This window comes from Lissotriton vulgaris, chromosome 10 (assembly GCF_964263255.1).
Source record: "Lissotriton vulgaris chromosome 10, aLisVul1.2, whole genome shotgun sequence".
NCBI classification, from domain to species: Eukaryota; Metazoa; Chordata; class Amphibia; order Caudata; family Salamandridae; genus Lissotriton; species Lissotriton vulgaris.
Genome location: NC_141698.1, coordinates 1,000,731,966 through 1,000,756,484, shown reverse-complemented (window position 1 = coordinate 1,000,756,484; position 24,519 = coordinate 1,000,731,966).

Below are 24,519 nucleotides of genomic sequence, written 5' to 3'. Positions count from 1 at the left end.
TCTACCTAGCATTAAAGGCAAGTACTTCATAAGGGGTGGAATGGAACACCAGATAACTAGCATGAAATGAGAGGAAATCTCTGGCTGGAGCCAAAGCCCCAACTATGTACTGTTAAAAGTAATAACAAAGAGTAAATACCGGACCTAAAAAAATAATAGGATTCTCACAGACGTTTTCCAGAAGTGTGGAAACATAACAAAATGTGTATAACAAAAACTCTCAGCACTTGAGCTAAAGAGATTACCGTAGTCTGAGAGAGGTCTTTGGCAATCTCTCAATTCAAGCGCGAGTCGATAGACGTTACACATTAACAAGAGCAGGAGCCCAGACCGCGCAGCTACAGACTAACCGAAACCGGATGTGGTACGGAGACATCTGTTGCTGAGGGGCGTTGTTAAACACGAGGTTCCAAAGTGCAAGCCATGAAACAGCAAGAGAAAGATGTTCGTATAGTATATTACACTAAATGCAAGGCGCGAAATTAGCAGTCGAAAAGAACAAAAAATGCGACACGGCGGGCAGGGGAGGGGGCGGAGCGGGTAAAACAATAAATAAACACGACGGCTGGACGAGAGAGAAGGGGTGGGGGAGGAGAAATGCGACACGGCGGGCAGGGGAGGAGGGGGCGGAGCTGGGGGAGCTGAGACCGCGCAGCTACAGACTAACCAAAACCGGATGTGGTACGGAGACATCTGTTGCTGAGGGGGGTTGTTAAACACGAGGTTCCAAAGTGCAAGCCATGAAACAGCAAGAGAAAGATGTTCGTATAGTATATTACACTAAATGCAAGGCGCGAAATTAGCAGTCGAAAAGAACAAAAAATGCGACACGGCGGGCAGGGGAGGGGGCGGAGCGGGTAAAACAATAAATAAACACGACGGCTGGACGAGAGAGAAGGGGTGGGGGAGGAGAAATGCGACACGGCGGGCAGTGGAGGAGGGGGCGGAGCTGGGGGAGGCTGTGAGATGTGCACGCGCTTTTAAGCTCAATGCGCATGTGCATTGAGCTTAAAAGTCACGGGCACTGCAAGGAATCGCCACGATTCCTTGCAAGTTAGTTAAAGAGTGGTTAAGCCCCCATAGTCTCGCAAGCTCGATGCGCATGCGCATCGACAGGCGAGACCTAAAAACCACTCCTTAGAGCTAATTATGTACTTTTGACGTCTCCTGCACTTGAGTTCCATCTTAAACTGGTAACTAGACCCTTCCACGGTACCTTCTGATCAGATTTTGCTTTAATTTAATACACTTGACATTAGGTTCTTTTCCAACATGGGGCACACCAGAAAATTCTAATCCCTGTAAGTGTGACAACTATTCTGCACAAGACACTTTACATTTTATTATGTTTTGTGAGCACTACTTAGAGATTAGGAAAACATTTCTGCTACCTATTTTGAGGGAGGCGGGTTTCACACAGGTTAGGCCCTCCCTTATTCATTTGCAGATGTTAAGTAGTGCCCTTGATATATTCCATATTGCAAGTTTTTTAGTGGCTGCTATGGGAATTAAGAAGAAGAGTTTATCTGCCCCGAATGTCCCGGTCTGATTTTTGTCTGTACTGGAGGATGACCATATGATTACATTTGTGGATTAATTCCCTCACTAAAGATGTTTTTAGAGATATTTTAAAAGTCTGTATTGATAAATGTATGTATATTTTGTGTTATGAATTGTATGTATTTGTGTCTTTTTATGATTTTAAATAATCGAATAAAAGTGTTTTGACTGACTGACTTTGCCTATCAAGTCACGTACCGGATTAAGCTGCCTCTGTCTTAAATCACAGACTGCACAAACTAATGCCTCGGCACCCAAGTGGATGATTTTGTACCCGTTTACCACTTCGAGTTCCATCCCTTGCTTTTTGGGGAATTTTGGTTTAAACATACAGATACTGCCTACTCGCATACTAGTTTTACAAATAAATATTTCTGCTTGAGTTATACTTGCATGTGTAGTTTACCTTACTGAGAAAGTAAGAAGGCAACTACTTGATTTGAACAAAAATTGTCAAACTGACACACAAAATCAAACTGAATTTTTTGCTTATTGTACCTATAACTCCTTGAATAGCAATAAACTATTCAAAAATACTGTACATTTACCCTTATTGCGTCAATATTTGGGATGCTACGTAGTCATTGTCTAATAAATCTGAATATTGTGCTGTAATTTGTAAATGCTGTAACCACAAACTAACTTCAAATTGGTTACTGACACACTGCAGATTGTGCCTTTGTACAGAACACTTATGAGAAAAGAAAGTTTTCTCTCTCTGAGTGTAAGTCAATCAATCAATCAATCAATCAGACAATTTATATAGTGCGCTACTCACCCGGAAGGGTCTCAAGGCGCTGGGAGGGAGGGGTCCGTTACTGCTCAGTGTGGGTGTGGGTGTGTGTGTGTGTGTATAAACACTGCCCACAGATGTGACCGACTTCGAATTTTCACTCTAGCATTCGGGTGAAGTAAAGGATAACAACGAGAAAGGTACCTAAGCCACTGCCCATGGACAGAACATTTCCAAGCATAATCTTGAACTGTATTTTTTGTCACAACATATAACTGAAAACCTTGCTGCTCAGTTATGGAAAACACCCTGCAAATGGAAGCCTTGCCTAATTGCCTTTGGCATCTCTCCTTAGTTCCCTGTTCACCTCTTGTACTTTACATATGCTGACAGGGTGCTGCAGACTGGATCTGGAAGTACTGAAAGAGCTCCAGGATCCCTGTTGATTCATGCACCAGATCTTCAGTACGTAAGGCCTTCTTTTTGTATTTGGGTGCATTGGTTTCTGAGATCTGAGGTTTAGTTCACTTTGGCTACAGTGTAGTTGTGTTGTAAGCATCTGGTTTGGGGTTGGTATTACTCCCAGTATTCCCTTCACTCACCCTGCTTTCTTGCAGCTCACATTAACACCAGCAATGAATCCAGAAGTGGCCCGTGCAGGTAAGAGCGGTGCAACGGGGTGGAGGAGGGTGTGGGGGGGCTTGACAGACGACAAGGGAAAATTAACTAATCGGAAGTCATTGAAATCAATTTTCACATATTCTATTCAACATAGTTACTTAGGTTAAGTTATATTTTATATACAAGTAGGTGCTTTACATATAAAAAGAAAAAAGGTAGGATACCGAAGCCCTTGTTGGCTGTGTAGGATCTCCCTTGCTACTGGGGTTTGATCTGGGGATTTACAGACCTCACTAACCACCCACTTGGAGAATTTCACCTGTAACATACTCCAAACTAACCTCTCACCACCTCACACTATTAGGTATTGGTGGCAGTGTGTGATGTACTATTCAAGCCCAGATTTTTCCCAGCGCTAGTGGAAGTCCTCTGCTCACAAGAGGGAAAAACATAATAGAAGGCTTACTAGGAATCAAGGTTCAAGCACATTTCACAGATATCTGTGATGAAATCGATCATTAACTGGCAATGTGTCCTAGCCTACTATGGGCCAGTGTGTGGTGCACCAGTTTAAAAGGTGTCAGGATATTCTTTACACAGACAGATAGGTGAATTATTCCCACAGGTAAGTGCCCGGGAGGTCCATGTTCAGCAGCATGCCAGTTGTATGATGGCACTTTCCAGTAAGTTGTACAAGCACTACTACACTTAAGCGCTGGTCCATGAAGTGTGCAGGCTTCAAATTTACCAGTGACTAACAGTGTCTGGATGAAAGAGAAGACTACATTTATAGTACATCAATATACTCTTCCTTCCTGGAACAAACTGATGATTTCAGCAAAAATTGTAACGTGTTAAGAGATTTGTCCCTTCAAGGATAGAAGTGTGGCTTGTGTTGAGGCCGTAGAGTTGAAGGATATAATTGAAATGGACTAAATACAGGGTAGTAAAACAGATGGAACCAGCGGGAGGAGGTGGAAGGGCCAGGTTCAAGTTGAAGGATATCAGCTAGAGAAGGAGCCATGGGCCAGAAGTCTAAGGGAACACATAGTGGTGCATTGGCACTTGGTTCAAGACTGTCAGAAGCTTTTGTGGGGCTCTAGGAAAGTTTACCTACCTCATCATGAATATATCAGGAAAGCAAGCCAAGCCTATTTTTTAAGATATACATTCAGCAGTGGCTGCACAGTGCCCTAAAAAGAGCTGGCTTTGGGGCAAACAGCCTGGCTGCCGCCTCTCCCCTTGTGACGGCTGTTGCAAAGTCATCGTGTGCCCTATGCACCCCCATTTTTAGGTCGAGACCTTCGTAGGCTGCACTTGCACAGTCGCAGGGAGAGATCTTATGTTGACAGTGTGGGGGCTTGAACCCGCCCCTCTTCTCCATTGGCCGGCTTCCTAAACAGAGGCCAGCCATTGGAGGAGAGGGGCGTCACTCAGTTCAAGACAGGATTTGGGGGGGTGTTTTTGGTGTTCTTTCTCTCCCTGACATCATCGGTAGAGAGCAGCCCCTCATCACGCTGCCTGCACGCTCAAGTCAGCTCTCTGATTGGTGTTCCTTATTAACCAATCAGAGGGCCGACAGGTGCGTGCAGGCAGCGTGAGCAGACTGTCTCCTGCATGTCCCAGGGCAGCGGGACCCGTGCACCACGGTAAGGAGGTTTGGTGGGTAGGAGGGTCTGGCGGCCGTCTCGAAATGAGGCCTGTGATGTTCCGGCTAGGGTTCTGCATTTTTGTGGCGATCATGGCCAATATTGAGGCTTAATTTGTGTGTGGCGGGGGAGTTGTGTGTTGAAATTGTATCCTTTGTACTATATTAAAAGTGCCTCATATCAGTTAGGAGCTTATGATAGCCGTTATTCACTTACCTTCCACGTTGTCGCACCCTAGGTTGTAGACAGTCATTGTGACCTATTAAATGGGTCAGTGGTGTATACTTTCCAATCTCCTTGGTCGGTAACTGACCTTGCCTGATCAAAGCGGATGTAAAGTAAGCAGACTACCCGCCCACAAGCCGTGTGCTGCAGGCATAGGGTCTTTCATGCACTGTATGATGGACATCCTGGTAGCCTTTTGTTTTAAATCTCATATGACATGCAATAGGGGCTTTGGGGCAATCTTTTCAGTTTACTGGCACATTGTATTACCACTCGGGTATATACTGTGGTTACTGGCCACCCCGTTTCAGCAATTCATGTACTGTGAGCAGCATCGTTTTGCCTGTTCACGTCCATACTTACTGTCCATTTACCTATTTATTTATTGCATATGCTTTCTAAAATGCACATTGTACCCTTCCATATGTATATTGGTTTTGCCAATACTTTTTACATTAAGAATAGAATACACTGTATTAGAAGATCTTTTAGGCAAAAGGTCTGCTTGTTTTTTTTGTTGTATAAAAATGCATATGAGATTTACTTACACCCCGCAGTTTAACGCTCAATTTGGTGTGAATAAAATGTATTAGAGGGTGAGAGGCCTATGCTACGCATTACTTGCGCACCTGTATGTTGGGGGATCTGCCATGTTAGGGGTATATTTCATCAATTGTTAGAGCATGCTTATGAAAATGTTCAGCCACCCGCCACTATGCCTGACTCGGTGGCAGTCATAATCCAGTGGTGCGCTAAGAGCAAACCCCAATTTAGGAAACAGGGTTTGTCTGCACTCATGGGCTGCTCTGTGCCGTAAGATTGGGCACACGTGTCCACTTTCTGTATCAAGTTGCTTTGAAATGTTCGCAGATCCTCTTACTGTCTGTTGTGCTTGTTTTGCAGTTTATTTTCGATGCACTGGAGGTGAAGTGCTGGTTTAACCTCGAGAACATGATAAGCCGAGTGAGCCAGGAGGTTGAACAGATTTCTGTTTGAGTGGATGTTTTATTTAATACTTCGAGCTGCACAGCCGGTGGTGTTAAACATCATTCTCTTTTGGGTTTAACGGCATACTTGTTTGGCCTTGTGTTTTGTCCATTAAATATAATTTCCATTTGGCTTTCAACTCCAATACTATGTACTGTACGAAGAAAGTGACTGCTGCCCCATAAGGCCCACCTTGTAAGCTTCATTTGGTGTAGTTTGCGCTTTTCTCTTTGCTGCTATAAGTAGGCGAGAGCTGAGCACTAAAATACTTTTTCATCTATGTTGTGTGTGGTGCTCTGTGTGTGTGTGTGGCGCTCTGTGTGTGTGTGTGGCACTCTGTGTGTGTGGCGCTCTGTGTGTGTGTGATGCTCTGTGTGTGTGTGGCGCTCTGTGTGTGGCGCTGTGTGTGTGGCACTCTGGGTATGGCGCTCTGTGTGTGTGTGTGTGTGGGTGTGGCGCTCTGGGTGTGGGTGTGGCGCTCTGTGTGTGGGTGTGGCGCTCTGTGTGGGTGTGCTGTGTGTGGCGCTCTGTGTGTGGGTGTGGCGCTCTGTGTGAGGGTGTGGCGCTCTGTGTGTGGGTGTGGTGCTCTGTATGTGGTGCTCTGTGTGTGTGGCGCTCTGTGTGTGTGTGTGGCGCTCTGTGTGTGTGTTCGGCGCTCTGTGTGTGTGGCGCTCTGTGTGGGTCTGTGTGTTTGTGTGTGGCATTTGTGAGAGATTAAGCTATTGGCATTGTAAATGACAATGCCATTTTTCAAGCCCAACACATAAATGAAAATGTTGTCATTAAAAATGCCAATAGCTCTAACTTTTGCAAAGGCGAGACCGTTGCATTCTAAATGCTTGTTTGCTACTGGTACTGGTGGTAACTGACTCTGACTGTCCCTGGGCTCTGTCTAACTAGGCCTAGGGCCAGTGCTATGTTGAAAACACACACATGATTAGGGTACACTTACAGTTGGCATGACCTACCCTATAAGTCCTTAGTAGTTAATAGGGCAGGGGGATTAAAATTACCTATAAGTCCCTAGTATATAATAGGGCATGGCTGTTTATAGGCCAGCAGCCCTTTCTGCATGTGCATGTGTGCACTGCTGAGTGCCTGAGGTAATTTTAAAAGCTGCCCTACCTTGCAGCACTGTTTTTAAAAGTAAATCAACTGCAAAGTCGACTTTGGTGGTAGGGGCACTTGATACGTGATAATCTACATTATTCTTACATAGGAGATGTGCCCATGGTCTCCCCAAGGTGTCCCAGGGGTGGGGGGGTCATGGAATTATAAGTAGGGTCCTTATAAAATATATTTTACATGCCCTGGAATTAGAGAAATTGCACATGTCACTTCCCCCAATGTAGTAAAGTGCCTCTAAAATCGACTTGGGTGCTATGAGCACTGTGAAGTGAGGTTCAACACTATTATTGCACATACAGGAACCCCAATGTCTCCCCTAGGTGCCTCAGGGCTGGGAAGCCATGTAGTTATAAGCAGGGCCCTTATAAAAGAGGTTTTATATGCTCTGTTGATGGAGAAATTGCACATTTCAGTTTCCTCATTGGAGAGGCTTATTCCCATAGGATAACATTGCAATAGTTTATGAATGCATAACTCTCGCTATTAATTTAATAAATATCATTCAAACGTAGGGGAATGGTATTGAGAAATCCAACAATATGCTATTGTTGAATTTATCCTAAATTGTACAGAAAAGGAGTTATAAGATGTGGGGGTAGAAGGAACGGCTTTATCGTGGCTACAAAGCTTTCTCTCTGGCCATACACAAGGTGTCAGACTGGGCTCCCATTCTTCACTCTCAAGGGTGCTAACTAAGCGAGTGCCACAGGACTCGTGCCTAAGCCCTACGCTTTTTAACATATATGTGGCCCCCTTAGCAAATCTGATAAGATCTTATGGATTCTCCCCGGTGTCATACGCTGATGACACCCAGCTCTTGTTTCCATTCCAAACTCTCACACCGGCAATTCAGTCTACCTTTGCGGACGGGATGAGAGCAGTAGCGCACTGGATGGCTCAGAATTTCCTCCAATGCAACGTGTCCAAAACCGAGGTCATGCTATTCGGGGGGGCAACTCTTTTATGGTCCCCAGAGTGGTGGCCCCTGGAGTTAGGCCCTGTTCCTAACCCCAAACCAATAGCAAAAAACCTTGGCATCAAACTAGACCAGGCGCTCTCACTCAAGGAGCACACCACCCAAGTGGCAGGTGCCTGCCTCCACGTGGTGGGGCTGCTCCGACGCGTCTTCCCATTTCTGCCAGACAACCACAGAAAAACACTCATACAGACACTTATAATAAGCAGAATGGACTACTGCAACGGACTATACCTATCGGCAAATGAGGAACAATTGGATAAACTACAGGTTGTCCAAAACACGGCAGCAAGACTGGCTCTCAATGCTCCTCCCAGAACACCCTCCCGTCCACTACTTCGCCAACTTCACTGGTTGCCGGTAAAGCAGCGTATCAAATTTAAAATATGCAGTATGATACACAGATGCCTGTTTGGAACTAGCCCCAAATACCTCTCTGCGCTCTAGCAACCAACAGCTGCTACAGGTCCCAAAGATAAGAAGAGCCAGACAAGGCGGTCGAGCCCTGTCATATAAAGGACCTATCCTTTGGAATTCCCTAACCACTGCACTGAAACAGATCACCAATCTTGAATCATTCAGAAAAAAACTCAAAACATACCTCTTTACGCTGCCATAAATCTAGCTAACCTCCCTTCTCTCAGCTGCAATCTTATAGTAAACTGTCTAGTGTAAGCAAAAGCGCAGAGATATCCCTTCGGGAATTGAATCAGGCGCTCTATAAGCATATAAATAAATAAATAAATAAATAAGACTTTCTTGTCTGTAAGCCAAAATTCAGCCTTCCTGCAGTCTTACCTGATTGTTCAGAGTTGACAGGATTAGCCAGGCTGCTCCGATTAAGTGATAAGTGGCTCACCCAGAGAGAGGCTATGTGCTAGAGAGAGCTCTGCTACATAAGAATGTCAGAGCAGGGGAGGGTTCGTAAAGTATGAAGCTTCAAAAGATGAATAGGACAGGCAGGGAATGCCAGGCCTACCTTCCCCATCCCCTCTGATCCAGTAGATGGGGGATTAAGGAAGGAATCTGCAAATGTTAGGGGGTGGAGAGATACGGGGTTGAGCAATACAGAGAGTTGGTTTAGTAACCTCTTCATGCTCTGGTGAGTTTTCAGCCATGTTGAATTTTGGATGAATAGTGCTTTCGGGGAAAAGATTATGCCACGCTTTGGAGGAAGTGGTCATGGTCTGAGCTGTTGTCTTGCACTCCATTGGACAGGAGTGCTCTCCTGCTTGACCCCAGAGAACACTAAATGAATATGTGAGAAATGCAGAGCCTCTCAGATCTGCTACTGGAAACTAAGAGAAGGAGTAGGATTCCCATGCTTGAAACTTGATTTGCACCACCAGGCCCTGCATTCAGACTGACTGTGCTTGTGGCACTATCTGGAACTAAAGCACTGTAGATGTACCTTGCTTCTAAAGGATTAAAGAGTGGACTCCCTGCAAGCTACAGGTTAACAGAGCGCACCTGCATCATCACCACCAAAAGTCCATTGCCTGAAGTACAGAAAGTGGACTTTTAAGGGTTTTGTCCAGTTGCATTGTTGGAATTGTGGTCCCACACTTTCAAGGAGCATCTTGGAGCTTCCAGACCCTTGATTGTGTTTTGGACTTGCAAGAGAAATTTCAGGAAGAAGTTCCAGATGTTCAGAGAAGTTTGGAGCGACTGGAAAAAAACGAGGACCAAGTCTGCCACTTTCAAACGTGACCCGGCACAGATTCCAGGTTCGTCCCGCTGAAGAGCTCCAGATGTCCGACTTCCAGAGTTTGATCGGGAGCTCCCTGAAAGTCAAGCGAGCAAACCCTCACCAAACCCGGACTGATGAAGAGCAGCGAGTGCCCTCGGCAGACAAAACTCCAGAAAAATTTCTACGTCTGAAGGTAAAATTTGGCTCCGTGTATCTGCACAAGGCTCCATTGCGCTCAGCCTAAAAGTTTGACATTGTCCCAGTCAAGCACGACCAGATGTCTCATAGTGCCGTAATAGGTTTCTAATTGCTAGAACGTGTTTAATATCTCTGGTTCTATACATTGGATTCTTTTTTCTTTTTGGTGTTATTTTAAAGATACAAATAATTCCCTTTTTTAATAAAAAAAAATGTATTGTGTGTTGTCTTAAGTATTTACTGAACTGATGTTTTTAAATTCTTTACATACCGGTCTCCTAAATTAAGCCTGACTGCTCGCAGCCAAGCTACCCAGAGTTGAGAATGGGGATAATTTGTTGAGTATATGGATTTTAATGAACATGAACAAAACTTACATGTGCAATCGTGGCGCAGAAGAAGGCTTGGATTAGCATTTCTGCCTCATTTAGAATAAAGCTAGATGTAAGCGTTCCCGCTTGTGACAGAGCGAAAAGATGTGAAAATAAGAAGAATGTAACAAGATGTGGATTATTGTGATTAAAATAAAGAAGAAGAAAATAAAAGATTTAACGTGTGGCATAATTTGTGATACCTGGACATTAAAGCAGTGCACCCGGCGAGGGGTGGCATCACTCCTCCTTCCAGTGCGATAATTTGTTGAGACCTATACTGAGCCCTAGACCATGTTAGCTGCCTTATTGCCAGTGGTAGATGCATATTTACCACTACTAATAACTCACTTTCCAACAACAGTTCTGGCCTGGGAGACAGTGAGACAGCGCTTTGGGCAGAGCATCTCCGGCAGAGGCTACAATCTATACTCTGGACCGCAGGGTGCATATGTGCAGGACATGACCATGAGGGGGCTATCTAGTTGTGAGGGGAGTGGAGACACACAGAAGAGTAGAGCAAAGGGGTCTATGAGTATGTGGAGAGAGAGAGAGAAGCAGGGGTGTAGCTACCATGGGTGCAGCAAGTGCAGTGGCACTGGGGCACAGAGCCTTGAGGGACTCATTGAACACTAATAATTGCTGTATTGTGCGTATTGTGCTACTTCAACAGCAATAGGAAAGGCTATTTCCTTTGTTTGCACCAGACCCATGGTACCCTTACTACTGGAGAGAAGAGCGGTGGTGGATGGTGCCAGCTGGAGAAGGAGGTGGATAAGGCAAAAGAAAAGGGAGAGACAAGATATTTGCAGAAGACCCATAAAGGAAAACACATAGACAGGTGCATGGAAGTACTGAAGTACATTAAACCAATCATGGTCTGGCCTCAGCACTTCTGGGTATGCACTACAGGCCATGTATAGAACACTTGGGCACAGGGTAGGGTTGTAAGGTCATGTTGAGTCTACCCAGTTACAGGGTAAACAAAGGCAAGTGGATGGATGAGACCTCAGAGGCTCAAAACCAGGCACATAAAGAAGAGAGGGCTGAAGAGGATGCCACGGAGTGAGATATGGAGGTACCAGCTGATTAAAGAGGTTGGAGAAAGTATGGAAAAGGGTAGATATGGGTGGGCTGTGGAGCCACAGGAAAAAATATGGAGTGTAGCAGAGACAATGAGAATGGCAGTGAGGGCCATCATGATAGACCCCTCAGGTCATGTGTAGTAGTTAGAGGAAGGGCTGTGAAGAAGTTAGAAAACAGGGCAACATAAATAGGAACAAGCATTGGCAAAGCCAAAAGGTCTTGTCTTGTTGAATTATTTGCTTTGTCAATCTTTTTTTGCCGCTGGATTAGTGTATGTATGGTGGCGCTCACCACTGTGTTGTTAGAATTAGGATCTGTTTCCATAGGAAATGCAATTTTTGGTTTGCTTATATCTTTGGTGCTGTTTGACGAATCTTCTCGAAATTTTCCCCGCAAAATTTTCCACCTCCGGTCCTATCTGGAAAGATTTTGGGTGATCCTTCAAGTGGGGTGCGAGAAAAATGGGGGACCCACATTTGTTTTCCCCATTCATTTTTCATAGGGACTTCAAATACAGCTATGGCCCAAACCGCAGTATTGAGTCTACATAAAATTTGGCACAAATGCTAGATTTTTTCCAGAAGGGTACATTTTGTGATTTTATGTAAATTTGTTCAGTACTTTTTGAGCAATTAATTCTCAAAAAAGTTGAACACATCACATCATGGAAAAGTCTGACTCAGTCCTGAATACTAAGAAAAACTTTAAAACAAAACAAAAAGGGGCAGGGTAGGGATGCCCTTACCGCTAGGACTGGTGGATGGGTCCCCATGTAGAGACATAACGATTTCTTTTTGTTTTCTTTTTACATTTTGCCACAAATTTGTGAAAGATCCACGCATTTACAGTAAAAGTAAGAAAAAATGCAGTAGGGCAGCGCATGGCACCCCATGCCCAATCCTCTTAAGAGTTTTTTTAGTAATCAATATTAATAAACATTGTATTTGGTGAATTATAGAAATATACATTGAAAAACAGTGGTGATTTTTGTAGAAAGATGTTAGATCTGCTTTATATACACGGATATACTCACCCCTTGAGGAAGCCAAAAGGTTCACTTTTTACATTTTAGTGCTGCAAACGGCTGTGCGTGGCATAGGGTTGGCTGTTCAGAGGCCAGGCTCTGTGGGCAACCCTAAAAAAATATGAAATTCACTGAAAAAACCAAAGGTTAAAGTGATGTTATAGTTAGGTGCATATGAGAGTTTAAACATACCATTTTAAACATACAAAACCACTGAAATCCACCAGTTATAGTTATCTCAAGTAACTATAAAACTTGGCCCTAAGGTAACTATAACTTGCACCCTCGCCATGCACTGCTAATTATCCTCCATATTACACCACTCATGACATCTTCTATGACATCATTGATACTATCATAGCAACGTTTGCAATCCAATTAATGCTGAGAAAACTGTGCATTGCACAGGCATGAGGTATGGTTATATTAGAGCACAGCTTATAGTTACTTGAGATAACCATTATTGGTGAATTGAATTTCAGTGGTGTTGTACATTTAAAATGGCATGTTTTAACTAACATCTTCAACATACTATAACGTCACTTTAACCTTTGTTTTTTTCAGCGAATATATATATATGTATATATATATATATATGTATATATATATATTACCTACTAGCGATAGCCAGTAGGTATATATAGTTAGGATTTTTTCTCTATGGGACTTTTGAAAATTCTATGTCTAATAACTTTGGCGTTTGTGGACGGAATCGGCTGAAATTTTCAGGAAAATGGCACATTTTGTTTCTGAGCAGCCCCTGAAAATTTGGGGGGGTTATGTCAAGGGGGGGCCGAGAAAAAAGGGGGGTCCCAAAACGCATTTTTCCCATGTTAATTTCCATAGGGCGTTTGGCCTCACTTTTAGCTCGAACGGCTGAATGGATTTGCACGAAACTTGGCAAAATTGTAGGGACTGTTAGCCCGATGTGCCTTTGCTGGGTCTCAATATATGTGCTCCAGTGGATTTTGAGAAATTAACGTTTTAAAAAATGTATATATCTGTGACAGCGCTCCGGGTAGCGCTCCGGTTCGCGTACTTGACGCATAACGGAACTTCGCAAAGCGAAGCTGATTGGCTCTCCGGTGTCTGTCAACATTCTAAACAGTCCGGAGCGGCCGCGATCTTGTCTCTCGGTGGAATCGAGAGACAAGAAGAGGTGAAAAACGAAGGGGGAATTTAATGAAAGGGGGCAAGGTAGACCCCTCTTGACCCCCTAGGAATGATGTTGGGGTTATTAAAGGGTCCCGTGGGGAAAATTTAAAAAAATTGATTTTTCACGGTAGAAGCGCTTCTCGGTTTGCAAATTAACGGCTGAATGGATTTGCACGAAACTTGGCAAAATTATAGGGACTGTTAGCCCGATGTGCCTTTGCTGGGTCTCAATATATGTGCTCCAGTGGATTTTGAGAAATTAACGTTTAAAAAACAGGTATATCTGTGACAGCGTCCCAGATAGCGCTCCAGATCGCGTACTTTTCGCGTAACGGAGCTTTGCGTAGCGAAGCTGATTGGCTCTCCGGTGTCTGTCAACATTCTAAACAGTCCGGTGTGGCCGCCATCTTGTCTGTCGGTAGGATCGAGAGACAAGAGGAGGAGAAAAACGAAGGGGGAATTTAATGAAAGGGGGCTAGGTAGACCTCTCTTGACCCCCTAGGAATGATGTTGGGGTTATTAAAGGGTCCCGTGGGGCAAATAATAAAAATTAGATTTTTCGCGGTAGAAGCGCTTCTCGGTTCGCAAACTGGTAGCGAAACGTGAATTCGCCATTTTGTGTTTCGATTTCATTAAATTACTAGGTATAAGGGGGTACGGGAGACGTATCCTGACCCCTTTTGTTTTCTGAGGGTGGCTGAGGAGGTTCATATATGTTGATACATGTCTTCCAGCGGCTGTGCGTGAGCGTTTTTTTTTTTGTTGCGTGACGTCTGTTAACGTTTGATTCGATGGAAATAAGGAAGTGTTGACCGCCATTTTGTCACTGCGAGTAAATATTTTGTTTTAAATAATTGTTATAAATTAATCCTTATTGATAAACATTGTCTGCGCAATCTTGTCTTTTTTGCAATGCCACACTTTTGTTGAGCACGGCAGCCATTTTAGATGCCTTGACCAGACCCACTCTCTGCACGCCGCCGATCCTCAGCATGGCTCCTCACCCTCGCAAGCATCTCCCCCACGCACTGGTCACCCCCGCTCTCTCTCTCATGCATGGGCCAGAAACCTCCTCCCATGTGCGCTGCTCTTCCCTGAGAATCACACCCTGTGCCCGCCCGACACCACCCTTTCACCCTATTTACTACCGCACCCTCTGACACTCTTCTTCCTCTGTGTCCGATTGTTCAGGCCGGTCCCAGGCTATCACCTAGCCCTGCAGATGTAGTTTATGGCCCCAGCTGTAGAGAATCACCCCTCTTCACAGGAGTTACAGTAGATCTGTCACACCACACGCGTTCCTACTATCTGATAACCATCCTGTATTGTGCTTGGGGAGGGGATTCTCACTGTGAGGGTGTGTGGGACCGAGCCTGAAGCGGAAGATTCCAGGGATGCCTCTTTGTACACCAAAGTTTTTACAATTATGTGTCACATTATAAATATATAGTACTCCAACAAAGTAGGATTATAACACTTTAATGACTTTTAAATATATAGAACGCAACAAAAGCAGTAAATACATTTAAAAAAAAATTTGAAAAAAGAAGCAACAATGGTCAGTAGCTGTGTTTTGTGCGAATAGTCCCAAGGCAGCACAACGTGCTGAGTTCTGGAGGGCACCCAGGTGATGTTACCTGGGTGCCGCACTGGTTTTTGGTATCCTACAATGCAGCTCTGAAAAATGGCGTGGGGCGTCCCGGGGGGTGCGCGGGGAGGCCTCGTCAGTAGCGGTCTGTTGTGCGAATAGTCCCAAGGCAGCAGAACGCGCTGAGATGTGGATGGCACCCAGGTGATGTCCAGTAAGTTGTCGCACTGGTTTTGGCATCCTACAATGCTGCTCCGAAAAACGGCGTGGGGAGCCCCGGGGGGGGGGGGGGTGGGGGGGGAGGCGGCGTGAACGGGTCTCCCCAGGTGGAGGCTCGTCGGCTGTACTGGGGCGCCCCTTTACCGTTTCAGTTGCCATTCCGCCGGCTTTTGCTACACTGTGCCTCATCCGCCATTCAGCTGTTTATCGCCCGCTCTTGCGGCTACAGCGTCTCGCTCACCATGTAGTTGAGTTGCGCCCACTCTTGCGGTGCAGCGATAGGCGGCTGCCACAGGACTCTTAAAATGGCGGACGGCTCTTCGGATTTGGGCCTGGTCCACTAACATGGCCCTGGGACACCTTGGAACTCAGACGTCCCCTGAGCCTTGAAGATTTTACAAAAGTCTTGGGGGCTCCCGACTCCTGCAGGCTTCCGGTGGGGAGCGGCTGCCATGATTGCTCGCGGAATGAACACGATGGAGCCACGAGATGGTGGTGCTCTCAGGCTGACGCCAGCTTCAGTCGGAAACATCTAGAAACAAGGTGGGGCTTTCATCGTTTGGGAAAAAAAAATGTTTTAATCCAATGAAAAGTGATATTTTTAGGTCATATGATCAAGCCTTTCATCATTAGGAAACCAAAAGTAAAATGAACCAATGAAAAGTTTTATAAAGCAGTCACATGACCTGTTATGCTTACGTTACGCGCTGCTATAAAAAGCGTAGAAAATCCGTTGGCACGTGAGGCGGCGTCAGTAGCGGACCGATGTGCGAATAGGCCGAAGGCAGCACAACGCGCCGAGATCCGGATGGCACCGAGGTGGTGTCCAGCAAGTTGCACTGGTGTGGCCATCCTACAATGCTGCGCCGAAAGTCGGCGTGGGGTGCCTGGGGGGGGGGGGGTGGCGCAAACTGGCCTCTCTCGCCTCCCCAGGTGGAGGCACCTGATGTGCAGTGCGGCGCCCCTTATCTTTTCACTCGCCGTCCAGCAGAGTTGCGCCCGCACTTGCTGCTACAGTAGGCCGAATGCAGCACAACGCGCCAAGATCCGGATGGCACTGAGGTGGTGTCCAGCAAATTGCCGCACTGGCGTGGCCATCCTACAATGCTGCGCCGAAATTCGGCGTGGGGCGCCCCGTTGGCCTGTGAGGTGGCGTCAGTCAGTGGGGGCTGTTTGAGAAAGCAATGTGATGCTGTACGTCGCCCCCAAGATGGAGGCTCCTCGGCTGCAGTGGGGCGCCCCTTGGTGTTTCACTCGCTATCCAGCTGAGTTGCATCCGCACTTGCGGCTACAGTAGGCCGAAGGAAGTACAACACGCCGAGATCTGGATGGCACTGAGGTGGTGTCTAGCAAGTTGCCGCACTGGTGTGGCCATCCTACAATGCTGCGCCGAAAGTCCCATGGTCCGGCGGAACTTTTTCCTTTTCCTTTCTGCATATTGTCCCACAATCCGTTTAACCTTTAGACACGACCAGGTCCCTGAATGTGTGCAGGGGGACGCTATTGATTGAATCAAAATGGCGGCTTTAGACAAAGCTGACTCAAGCGTTGCTGGTGATGCTATACAGACAAAAAATGGTTTTCAGTTTGTACATTCTTCAGGATTTTTCCATCCAAGTCTGCTTGAGAGTTTGTAGAACAATGGCTTTAGATCTTGCCCTCCCCTCTTTTGACTGTTGGTCTTGTTGCCTATGTCTTCTGTTGTCATTTAACTGAACCTTTTTTGACTGCCGAAAGGGGTTCTGGTCCGACCGCTGGTTGGTGGAGATATTTTGACTATATCCTGGACCTGCCCGGCCTCGCCCAAAATGGCGCCGGTATAAATGGGACTCGTACCTCCTTGTTGTGTACTGGTTGCACAACCTTGATATCACGAGATTCGTATGCAGTTTTGAAGCACATGGCGGGCAGGAATGAGAATTGATTGAATATTTCGACATCCCTATTGATATTAAGTTCTGATGTGTTATTGATTACTGTACTATTGAAAGTTCGAATTAACGTCACCCATGGTACTTGCCCGCAAATGTATATCTAGATAATTTTATTGTAAGTGGCCCTGTCGTATTTTAATTACAAAATGTACGTCCACCGATCGCGCAACTGTTAGACACCTTAGTTCTTGCAACCTAATGGCCCGCTCGTTGCGTTCCTCTACAGTGTAAATGTCTCCTCATCATATACGATTCCAGTTTGCTCCGTGGCCGGCCCACGTGGTTATAGGCCCGTATTTGTATACTGACATTTTCACAATAAAGGTTTTTAAAACAAAACATGGTAGTAGTATTTACATTGGTAACGTTTTTAATTTTAGTCACTGTTTTCGAATCAGTAAAAGGCAAGTGAAATAAAGCAGTCCAATTACATGACGGATAAAAGGTATAATACGCAGGAACGCAGTAAAGATAAATGGTCAAGGACTGTTGTTTTTTTTACTCCTGCAACATAAAGTGATCGATAAGAATCTGATATTCAGGCGTATCGGCGACTAAGACAGCAGGCCGAGCATCTTTTGCTCAACGGCTCCGTCATGGGACGAAGAAACGCCCTTTTGCTAGAAAAAGGAATATATTTTACTTGCAGGACAGTTGTAAATTTTCCGGGAAAATACATTAGCCTGGAATATTATAACATATATGTTTAAGAAAAAATAATGTTCGAAAGCAATAAAAAGCGTAATTTTTAGGTCATATGACCAAGCCTTTCATCATTAGTATAACAAAAGTAAAATGAACCAATGAAAAGTTTTATTAACAAGTCACATGACCTGTTATGCTTAGGTTACGCACTGCGCGCCGCGCCCCGGATCCCTTCCGGGAAGCTGCGCTTCGCGCACTGGAGTACTTCCGGGTGCGCTAACGCGGCGTGTCATATAACGCATTACGCGACAACGTAGGTCCAGAATATAGTCAAAATGTCTCCACCAACCAGCGGTCGGAACACAACCCCTTTCAGCAGTCTAAAAAGTTCTGTTAAATGACAACAGAAGGGACAGGCAACAAGAACCATCAGTCAAAGAGGGGAGGGCAAGTTCTTCCCTACCGGGTCACGTTGGGGCGCTACCGGAACTGATCAAATTGGTAGTCTACAGTGTTTCTGGATGTTTCAGACTGAAGCTGGCGTTAGCATGAGAGCACCACCATCTCGTATCTCAGTCGTGGCCATTCCACGAGCAATCATGGCAGCCGCTCCCCACCAGAAGCCTGCGGGAGTCGGGGGCCCCCAAGACTTTTGTAGAATCTTCAAGGCTCAGTGGACGCTTTCGAGAATGGGGCCCAAGCCCTAGCAGACAAGCGTCCGAGTTCCAAGGTGTCCCATGGCCATTTTAGTGGACCACGCCCAAATCTGAAGAGGCGGCCGCCATTTTGAGAGTCCTGTGGCAGCCCCCTATAGTTGCATCGCAAGAGCGGGAGCAACTCAACTACATGGTGAGCGAGACGCTGTAGTCGCAAGAGCGGGCAGTAAACAGCTGAATGGCGGAAGAGGCACAGTGAAACAAAAGCGGGCGGAATGGCAACTGAAACGGTAAAGGGGCGCCCCACTACAGCGTGTCTTCAGGTCAAACGGATTGTGGGATAAGGTCCAGAATGGAGGAGTCATCAAAAGGCAAAAAGTTCCGCCGGACCCCGGGAGCCGGCCGCCTATGTCGGGGCGATCTTAGGCCACGCCAGGGCAACACGACTTGGGGAGGGGGCAAAAGTCAAGCGCACCCTCCCAGTCCGCGCCACCACACCGTATGTTGAAAATCTGAAGCCATCGTTCTACAAACTCTCAACCAGCCTTGGATGAAAAATCTTGAAGAATGTACAAACTGAAAACCAGTTTTTGTTTGCATAGCATCAGCAGCAACGCTTGCTATCAGAATGCATGAGTTTCATGCTCGATCGATTGAGCTAGCCGGATCAGGCAACAAAAAGTATAAAATAGTTATGTAAATAGTTATTTAATAAAATGTTTTACCCTGTTACTTTGCTGGTGTGTTGTATATATTTATAATATTTGCATAGAGTTTATCGTTATTTTGGGCAGGGTGGGAGGCGGAGCCGAGCTGTCTTGCAGCCATCATGGTGTGGAGCTCAGTTCATCTCACTAGTTTCGTATTTCTCATGAAGGGTTGTTCCTAATGTTTCTATTTTAGCGAGGTCAAAAAGAGATCCCATTAGTGGCCTACTGATTTTGCTCGATTATTTTTATTTTTATTTTTCACTATCTGCAAAGACTAAACAGAGTATTGCGGCTTTGTGCTTGTTAGTAAATAGAGAATGAACCAAAGAGAATAAATTCTAAAATAGTAAATTCTTGGATAACAATCAATCAAATGGAGAGACAAGCAGGCACGACGGATTACAACGGGGGCAAAGGCCTGCGTTAACTACCCTTCACTATCTGCAAAGAGAGAGTACTTCTAAGAGAAAAGAGGGGGGGGGCAGCGTTTAAAGCACATCAGCGTGCATAAACACGAAAATGTTTTTTCCTATCACGTACTTGACATTTGACAGTTTTGATATTTGTTATTAAAAAAACATTGAAATTCAATGAAAAAACCATAGGTTTTAGCCCATATATAGTTAGGGATTAGCATTTTCAAAACCTTATTTTACTCGCATAAAACCATTGAAATTCGCATATATAGTTAGATGCGCTAACTATATATCGCGCACCCGCAATCCACTGCTGATGATGTCACATATTACATCATTCATGACATGCTCAGTGACATCACTGATGACAACACTGTAAAGTTAAAATATGTCTTACATATTGAAGAATGAATGGATGTATAAGTGTCTGGATGAAGGATTTAGTAGGTGCATGACTGACTGTATGAGTGAGTGATTAAATGTGTCTCACTGAGTGAATGGGTTAGTGACTAAACTGTCTTAATTTGTGCATCATTATGTCTGTTGTTCTGTAAACTGCTGCATGTGTTGAACATTCTATTGGGAATAACTTTGGCGCCGATTGAGGAATCTGCGTGTAATTTTCCAGAATTTTGGCCAGCTCCGCTCCGCTCCTTCCCTGAAAGTTTCGGGGGATTCGTCAAGCGGGGGCCGAAAGGGGGGGCCCAAAACGTGTGTTCCCCATGTTAATTTCCATAGGGACCTTTAGACACGGCTACAGCCCGAACGGCTGAATGGAATTACACCAAACTTGGCAAAATGGTAGGGCCTGGTATGCAGATGTGCCTTTGCTCTGTTTGGTGAAAATCCCTCCAGTAGTTCTTGAGAAAATTGAATTTGAAATTTTTCAAATGGCATTTCCTATGGGACCTTTAGACACGGCTACAGCCCGAACGGCTGAACGGAATTACACCAAACTTAGCAAAATGGTAGGGACAGGTAGGCAGTAGTGCATTTTCTATATTTGGTGAAAATCCCTCCAGTAGTTGTTGAGAAAATTGAATTTGATCAAATTATGTATCTATATGCGCTCACCGTACGCTCACCGTGCGCTTACCCTTACGTGCGCGAGCGAGTTTCTGATTGGCTGGCAGTCGACTGTCAACATTCCAAACTGTCCAAACCAGGAAGTGTTGGCCACCATCTTGTTTTTCAGGAGAACTGAGGCACAAGAGAGCCCAAAACAAGAGTGGAAAACACAAAAAGGGGGCAGGGTAGAGACCCCCCAACCCTCTAGCCCTTCTCAGGGGTCCCAAAAGGACCGCCAAGGGCAAAAAAAAAAGAATCGCGGGGTACGCGCACCGAACGCGATTTAAAAAAAAAATGTTTGCACTTGGTGGTCCTTCTGGGACCCCCTGAGAAGGGCTAGGGGGTCAGGGGGTCTCAACCCTGCCCCCTTTTCGTGTTTTCCACTCTTATTTTGTGCTCTCTTGTGCCTCACTTCTCCTGAGAAACAAGATGGCTGTTCAGGTGGTCCCAGAAGGATAATAACATATATAAACGTTATCCGCTAATAGAATTAGCATTTACGAAACCTTTGAAAAAATATAGGTTTCACGCCTGATATAGTTAGGAATTAGCATTTAAAAAACCTTGAAAATTCACTGAAAAAAACATAGGTTTCAAGCCTTATATAGTTAAGAATTAGCATTTAAAATACCTTGCAAATTCACTTAAAAAACCATAGGTTTCAGGACTTATATAGTTAGGAATTAGCATTTAAAAAACCTTGCAAATTCACTTAAAAAACCATAGGTTTCAGGCCTTATATAGTTAGGAATTAGCATTGTAAAAACCTTGCAAATTCATTTAAAAAACATAGGTTTAAGGCCTTATATAGTTAGGAATTAGCATTTAAAAAAATTAGCATTTAAAAAACCATTGAAATTGCTCCTATATAGTTAGTTGTACTAACTATATTTCGCGCACCCGCAATCCACTGCTGATGATGTCACATATTACATTGTTCATGACCTGGTCAGTGACATCACTGATGACATCACTGATGACATCTCAAATGACATCACTGATGACATCACTGATCACATCACTGTTGATATCATTCATGTGATAATACGATGCCCTTGTTCACGTGTAGTCCTAGTCTTACGCCATTGCATTTTTTATATCTATAGTGACCATCCCCTTCACCATCACATATGTCATGGTGATAGAAAGCAGACTACCATTGTGTGGAGAATTCATTTAGGAAAACTCCGGGTACATTCATAAATAACTGTTTAAAAAGAAGCATGCTTAAAACACATAAATATATCATAAATATGTGCAACATATAGCTAGCTTTCTTTAAAAAAAACGAAATGAATATATCTTTCTTCAAAGATGTAAACATATAACTGGATAAATCCACTGAATGCATCCTATGGTAGTCATATATCATCCTACACTAATTTCATGGGATAATTCCAAAATCAGGCCATGTGATAAACTATACCTGTGCAATAAATTACCATAAGTTCATAAATTAGTCCTTGTGCAAAATGGGTGCAAAATGTGCAAAAAAGCTATTATACAGTGCAATATAAAATATGTATAAATAGATCTATTATGGTATACCACCAATGCAATTATCTAAAAGCTATTATATTGATAACAGTACAATGTTCGACAAGGGAAAACACACTGTTTGAAAAACATATAAAAAGCATTTGTTTGCATTTCAAAAAAAGGTTTCTTCATTATACTAAAATCAGATCTTTAAAGAAAGGGAAAAGGAAAAACATTCACAGGATTTGATGCATTCAAGATACTACGGAGACAGATATGCACAATAATACAACCTACTTCCTCATACTCATAAAAAGTTGTACATGTCTTCCGTATTGTTTAATCCATTTGGCCATTTACTATCGAACTCTAGAATAATTTTGGTCTCCAATTGACTCAATTGATGTTCCCTGTTTCCTTCTCTTCTACATTTAGGGACAGCATTGATGACATAGTAAGAGAGGCAATTAATATCATTACCATGAGTTAGTTTAAAATGTCGTGCCACAGGATATGCGGGGTCACTGTGGAGAATGGCCCTTATATGCTGCAAAATTCTGACGTGCACCTGCAACTTTGTACTACCAATGTAGTTAAGGCCACAGGTGCACATCAGAACATACACAGCATATTCGGTCTTGCAGTTGTAATTGCCTTGGATAGGAATAGGTGTTTCACTAAACGGGGTTGAATAGTGCGTCATATTGCAGCCAAATTTGCATGCCCTACATGTTGCACATTTTTTAAACCCTTTTCTTGGTTGCAACCATGAGGACGCCTTTCTTGTTTCAGGAGAAGTCTTGTCTAGAGTGGTACCCATGGATTTCCCCCTTCTAAATGTAATCAGGGGTTTTTTTTCAATCTGTTACGAAGAACATTTTCCGTGAGTACTATTGGCCAATGCTTATTGATGATTGATCTTATCCTGCGTTCCTGTTTACAATAGGTGGTAATTAGTCTAGGGCAGTGGTGGCTGGTGGAATTTGAAAGTGGTGAGGCGTATGCAGAATGAATTAACACATGCTTGTGAGCGCAGCCAGCTAGGCCGACACCAATAAAATATATATTTTTTTTAATAGGCTTCTTTTTGGTGCGATTTTCAGCACTATTTCTGTGATAAATGGACTAAAAATTCAGTTCTTCTAGGCATTCATAACAGAAAACTCATACATTATTTCAGAGAATTTCTGGGTTGCCAAGCAAGTCTGACTTCTGAAGAGGGCTAGGGTCCTAATCAAGACTACTTTGGCTCTACCCTTTGCAATAGAAAACACTAGTTTGCAATGTGAACAAGTTCCGTGGAAAAACCTGGGGTCTATGGACAGTCCTTCTCCTGAGAAAGAAATTTAAAAAAGATTGGCAAATGGTGCATTTTAAAGCAAATGAATGCAGCGATAACACAAGGCTTATTCCACAGTAGGTATAGTCTTGAAATATTAAACACCTTAAAAACTGCCCCGTATCTTCATGCATTAATTTGTTCAACAGTTACAGTAATATGTAAACTGTTCTGCATGACAACTTTAGCCCTTTAAAATGTATGTTTGTTCAGTGTCTTGCACTGCATGCAGCATTAACTTTGGAAAAATATGCTCTAACCAGACTTCGGGAAGCACCCACTGCTGGCTGTCTGGCTGTAACCAGTCATATAGAAATATGTGCAGACAGGTCTTTAAGTGAGATTAACAAAGTGGGTGCTCCCTGTGATTCCCATAGTGTGCCATCAGACCGGTATTTTGGTTTCTCTTTGAGATGTAGTTTTATGTAGATAAATGGCACAGCAACTGACATATGCCTAAAGCATGTCAGTATGATTGCCTTTGTCACTGGGTGTTAGCTGTTTAAGATAAATGAGTAACAACAATGATTTCTTATAAACAATTAACATTGAAAATGTTTAGATTCTGAAATAGTGAGTCTGTGAATTAAATAGCATTGAGGCCTGTGGAAGGAGTTTTGGCCTTCAATTATGTGTGCTTTATGTTAGATACATATCCTATTTATCTCTGCATATCTTGTCCATCTGCACATCTTCAACAACCCTCTCTTTCATCTTCAGCATCCTCTTTTCACTCTTCCCTGAATGCCCTTCCTCACATCTCAATCACTCTACCGCCCCAACATGCACTGCACTCCCTCAAATATAAGCACTTTAATCTCTCTTACTTTTGCCTTGCAAATATTTTGACATCAGTGTACCCCCTTCACACACATTTCCACAGAATTTCAGTTGCAAATGGAATACACAAATATTGTTCTGTTAGCTCTGCAGACAGAGAGGCCAACCCACTGACAGGCACTTTGTTTGGCTTTAGCCTTAGCGCCTGCATGCTCAATCAAAGCCCCTCAAACACCTGGCATGGCTCAAGCCTCAAAGTATGCACAGAAAAAAATACAGCTA